Source organism: Coregonus lavaretus, assembly GCF_964263955.1.
Source record: "Coregonus lavaretus genome assembly, chromosome: 30".
Lineage (NCBI taxonomy): Eukaryota > Metazoa > Chordata > Actinopteri > Salmoniformes > Salmonidae > Coregonus > Coregonus lavaretus.
In genome coordinates this window covers 21,309,662-21,315,726 of record NC_140017.1, presented here as the reverse complement: position 1 = coordinate 21,315,726, position 6,065 = coordinate 21,309,662, and positions in this window count along the sequence as shown.

Here is a 6,065-nt window from a genome sequence, read left to right as displayed (position 1 = left end):
TAAGGGGTGCAGTGTGGCTCCTGAGGCAGCGGCGATGTCCACCCATCCGGTCAGTCCAGAGTCAACCAGACTCCCCCTAGCCAGCCAGCCAACTTTGAACTGCCTGTGAGGCATCTGAAATGAGATTATGTTGAAATACAGCCATGATGACCTTGCCAAGTTGCACAGTGGAAGCCATAGTAGTTTCTCATGAGGAGAAGCAGATCAGAGTGGCCAAACTCCAATAGAAGCCTACATCTGCCCAAAAGCTCTGCTCCTTTAGACCCATGTTATCCTGACTGGAGGAGCATTGTGACTGTGATGATGATGAGTATTCCAGAGGAAGAACCCCTCTATAGAATTATGCAAAAACGTGCCATATAATGGCTTTAAAAAATCATCCAAAACGTTCAATGTCAAACACTGCCAAAAGGAGATGTTTTCAGCAAAGTGAAGAATATCCATTATGCCTTTGATGTGTTTGAAGTGGTGTGTTTAGGGTTAAGATGGACACCTATGTACCAGTAACGAATTGATTAACGTTTCTAAGAAAAACATTTAAATGCAAAACTTGATCATATTATTATCAGCAAACAAGGGAGTGGGACATGGATGTGTATGTGCAAAGAGATTGAAGTAACAGGCCAACTGTTATTGAGACCTTGAGTAAAGCCTTCATTTAATTTTGCCATCTCTGCTTGTGTTGAGAAGCTTTGCCAGGTAGAAATCGGTTGAACTTGTAAACATGGGCTGCAGGTGAACTACACAACAAGTCCACCCATGCAGTCCATTTGAGCAGAGCTTAAGTGTGTGTAGTTCTAGATCTCATCTTCAGCCATATGCCTCTGCTAGCCATGTTGTAAGCTAGCGTGACAACACTAAGCATGAAGCGAAACGGCCCTTAGCGTTAGCCCAAGTCTTTGAACCACAATAGGGCAGTAATCGCTTAGCACTTTGGCTCCAAACCTGCAGTCTGTTCCGAAGCAGCGATCCTGCCTGTTGAAGTGGGACTTCAGAGAAGGTCCCTGGCCAACCAGATGGGAGCTTAAGGAATCGTTGTTAAGCCAACGCTAGTGCAGAACACAGAGCTCCGCACAAATCCCAGCCTCAAATGACTGCGTTAGAAAAATCCTTACAAGACTGCAAATGTAAAACAGCCCGAGCGGGGCGGGCGAGGAGCCACATTGTGAAGTCAAGTTGAGCTGAACTGAAGAAGGAACAACTGGGTAACATTCAGCAAGGCCTGGCCTGTCTGACCTTGACAAGTAGGAATTGGTAATAATAGAACAATATGGTGGGTCTATTACCTAGCAGACCCACGCTATCCCTTCATTATTTACATTTTTTTTTCTCGATATAACTTCTTTGAATATTGCTTTTGCACACCTGATGAAATAAATATTTGTATGCCTCCCATCGTTGCTTAGCGTTATGAGAAAAAAAAAGTCAACAGAGTACCTTTGTGGATGTATTGTAATGGTAATAATAATGGTAATGGTTATTACCTTGGCTATCTTGGATTCAGTCTGAAATTAATTTCCGTCTATCCTCCACTAGCACTTACTTGTCATTGGTGATCTAAGACACATAAGCTCACATCAATCATTACGGGTGGCAGGTAGCCTAGCAGGTTAGAGCGTTGGGCTCACAGAAATATACATTCTATTTCTATTGTTGGGCCAGTAACCAAACAGTCGCTAGTTTGAATCTTTTGATGTGCCCTTGAGCAAGGCACTTAACCCTAATTGCTCCAGGGTCGCCGTTGATAATGGAAAACCCTGGCCATGACCCCACTCTCCGAGTGTGTCTCAGGGAGAGGTGGGAAATGGAAAAAAAACATTTCCAATTCACACATGCGGAGTAATACACAGTTGTACATTTGTGTAATAGGACAAATATAAGCACCCACCAAATTATTATTATTCCAATCAAGCTATCAACGACATTATTAAACATAAACAACAACTACACCCACCTAAATGGCATCATACCATGAACATTGACTGGGTTAGTTAGTTATCCATCAAATGAAATAATTTGTGTGTATATCATATGTCAGTGTGTGTGTGTGTGTGTGTGTGTCAGTGCAGCGTGGCTGTACAGTACAGTATGTAGATGAATGGGAAAGGTAAAGGACGTCATCCCAGGGCATACATACATACCGGTACTGTAGACCTCTGCTTTCTTTCTCTCACACACAGCAATCATTATGGTCCTGAGTTATGGTGATGGTTCTGCCCTGGCTCTTGTCAGCACCTCCTTTCTCTCTCTCTCTCTCTCTCTCTCTCTCTCTCTCTCTCTCTCTCTCTCTCTCTCTCTCTCTCTCTCTCTCTCTCTCTCTCTCTCTCTCTCTCTCTCTCTCTCTCTCTCTCTCTCTCTCTCTCTCTCTCTCTCTCTCTCTCTCTCTCTCTCTCTCTCTCTCTCTCTCTCTCTCTCTCTCTCTCTCTCTCTCTCTCTCTCTCTCTCTCTCTCTCTCTCTCTCTCTCTCTGTCTCTCTCTCTGTCTCTAGGAGAACTTCCCACTCCAACAAACCAATTGCCAGAGATCTAGGGTCTTCAAACAGAATGAAATGTCTATCATGTCAAACGGTGGGTGAGAACTTGGTGATTAGGTCTTTCTTTGCCGATAAGAGGGACACATATTTTTTAAACAGATCCTGTTAGTATCTTGAACATGAATTATATTTGTACTTAAAATGAAAGTGGCTATGCATGTATTTTCCCATATGCTGTGTGGGCAACTTAGGTTATGTATACACTTTTACTGGTGTGACAAACATCCCACAATACATACACCACAGATACAAGAAATAAAGAGAATTTCCTCTCTGAAATGGCTGTAGAAATTATTGGATGTGGGGCCTTGCAGTGTGTCTACACAAGACAACCTAACCATTGTGGGTACAAATCATAATTTTACCATAATAAATATTTACACTAATATACAATATAAAATATCTGGACTAATTCATTAAGAGAGTATGACATAGAGCATCATACAAATCACATGTATGACAAAAATGAGATACAGGATATCATTAAGCAATAAGACCCGAGGGGGTGTGGTATATGGCCAGCATACCACGGCTAAGGGCTGTTCTTATGTACGATGCAACACGGAGTGCCTGGACACAGCCCTTAGCCGTGGTACATTGGCCATATACCACAAACCCCCGAGGTGCCTTATTGCTATTATAAACTGGTTACCAACGTAATTAGAGCAGTAACAATATTTTTTTTGTCATACCTGTGGTATATGGTCTGATATACCATGGCTGTCAGCCAATCAGCATTCAGTGCTCGAACCACCCGGTTTATAATTAGTAATAAACCATGTGTATTGTAATAAACACAAGTGTGTTATTCTCACATGTGCAGACCAGGAGGAAGTATGGTTAGGATGGCCGTGTATGTGTGCCGGATATGGTGGTTGTGAGGCTGAAGAGTTAGACTGGCCTCAATGTTTCTATGGAGGATGTCCAACTGAATGCAGGTGGTTCTACTGGGCAGGGCTATAGATCTGGAGGAGTGAGCAGAATCGGACTGCAGCTGGGGCCAGCCAGATCTAAGAGCAGAAAGGAAACACAACAACAGAGAAAAATAGGGAATATTGGGCCATTTAATAAATCAGAAAACTAAGTATTTCAGACTCAGTCAAGAGTCATTTGACTACAAAATAATCTCTATTGATTTGATTGTCCTACAATGGCTAACGATGGCTAACAGAAACAGTGCTATGGTGTGAGAGTTGAGGACAGAGAAATAAAAGCATCATGTGGTTTGAACAACCTGCCTGTAAAACAGGAGACACCCAAAAGCCACTCTTAAGAACCTACTGGGAAAAAAACTAAAGTTAATTCTCATCCTTCAATTTATGATGACCTTTTTTCGGCTGTAGCTAACTCGAATAGAGCATAAACAGACAGACGTAGCAGCAGATCTACATTTATGCTAACTTTCCACATAAAACGCAGTCTATCTCTGTTATAAAGAAGCCAAGTTTAAGCCCCTTGCAGAGCACAGTGTATCCCCACTCTAGAGCTGCGGAGGTATGGCAGTGTATCTATGTCTGCGTCCCAAATGGAATCCTATTCCCTTCATAGTGCACTGCCTTACAAAAGTCAAAATCCATTTTGGGATGCAACCTATCTCTGAGAACCTGACTGGGGGCCTAGCGTTCCATCTGGAACTCATTGGTGCTGAGATCTGGCTGTGCCGGTGCCTCTCTCCCCTGCCTCTCTCCATTCCACGCTGCCCTTTTTTCCCCTTACCGCTGTCGTCCCATAATCCCATCTGAGAGCCGCTTGGTGGTAAGTTCCAAATGGCACCCTATTCCCTATATAGTGCCCTACTTTTGAACAGAGCCCTATGGGCCCTGGTCAAAAGTAGGGCACGTCATAGGGAATAGGGTGCCATTTGGAACGCACAACTGGGCTGGGTGGTACCCACTCTGACCCACTCCGATGGGCTTAACTGGGTTGCCTTGTAAAAAACCTGGGCCCTCGCTGACTCCTTCTCTCCTTCAGCCCAGCCCAGGCACTCTGAATACACGCTTTAAATAGTGGAGGGGGGATTTAATATCAAGTCCATTACAGCCTTTCTGGAGCCCTGTAAATAGTCAATTAGTGGATGATTCTGATTTGATCCACATGCGGAGAGATCCGCTGTGGGGGAGGGAGGGAGGAGAGAAGAGGAGGGTGGGAGGAGTGTGTGTGTGCAGCATGGTTTGGCGTGTTTCCCTCAAGCCCCTGCTGTTGGAGCTGGTGGGGTGAGACAGAGATACCCCTGCCCTGACTACCAGGTAGGGTAGGGGGGGTAGAAGATGTAGGAGGCCAGTAGAGTGGTGGTGTTGGGGCATCATCCCACATCCTCCTCTAACTTATCTAGCTACCCATCTTGAGGTCAACCTAATGCGCCACGCCAGGCTGCTGCACCGACTGCAAAGGTTTCTGGGAGATGCTTCCCCACCAGGGGCCACAGGAAGTGCAGCAGAGGGAACCCTGGGAACTCTGAATTCTTCCTTCTGAAGGGTGTGTGTAGGTGTGTTGGGAGTGTACGTATGTGTGTGTGTGTGCTGATGGGGGGGCTGCGGCGGGTTCAACTCTCTGGTGGTGGGACACTTAACTGTGGCGGTGTCCCTTGATCAAAGGTAGGGCCTACATCTGGTGGGCTCCACTAAACCTCACTGTATAAAACTGGGCTCCCACTTTAATAAGTGGCTTTGGATAAAAGCATCAGTAAAAATGTATAATTATATTGTGAGTGCTCCCTGGATTAGGCCGTTAGGGAGGAAATGGGAGGGGGATGTAGGTATTAAGCGTTTTATCCAGCAGATGAAGTTAGAGTTCTACGAGCGTCGTTGAGATCGCTGAGTCGTCGCTGTGTAATGTGAGTAGAATGATGGTGATGGCAGTGGAACACAGAACAAACAAGCTCTAGAACTTTTAAGAACTAAGATCGAAACCCTCTGCTCTAGCATTACGGCTCAGTCTAATTGGCCCTAAAACCAATCAGAGCACAGCACTCATAACGTGGTAGAAGCGGGTTGCCATCCAAATCCATAGTTACCTCAGCTCAGTGAAATATGCATGTTGATGGAGGGAGCAAACAGAACAGAACAGGATCTCATTATGGGCTATTGTGGTGGAGGGAGGCTCTGAACTGCTTTGATGATGCATGATCTGAAAATTACCTCATCTTTCTCTGCATAGCTCTGATTAAAGCCAGCAAGTGTTTGTCGAAGTGAATATATTGTGTGTATGTGTTGGAATATGTGTGTGATGGTGCACGAGTATACACTGTGTGGGTGAGACATTCATTTTCAGAGGTTTGCGTGTCCAGCATTCTTCTCCTCCTCCCTCCTCCAATTGCTGCCAAGGCTGAGCCTCCTTAGCCAATCAGCACCTCTCTTATTGTCTCCCGACCCTCTCCTCCCTCCTCCTCTATCCCTGTTCCAGCCACGAATACAAGTGTCCCTGAGCAGTGGGCGCAAGGAATACAACAAACATGTCCAATGACAGTGTTAGAGTCTATAATTCTCTCTCTCACACACATGCACACAAACACTCACACATACCACACACACAC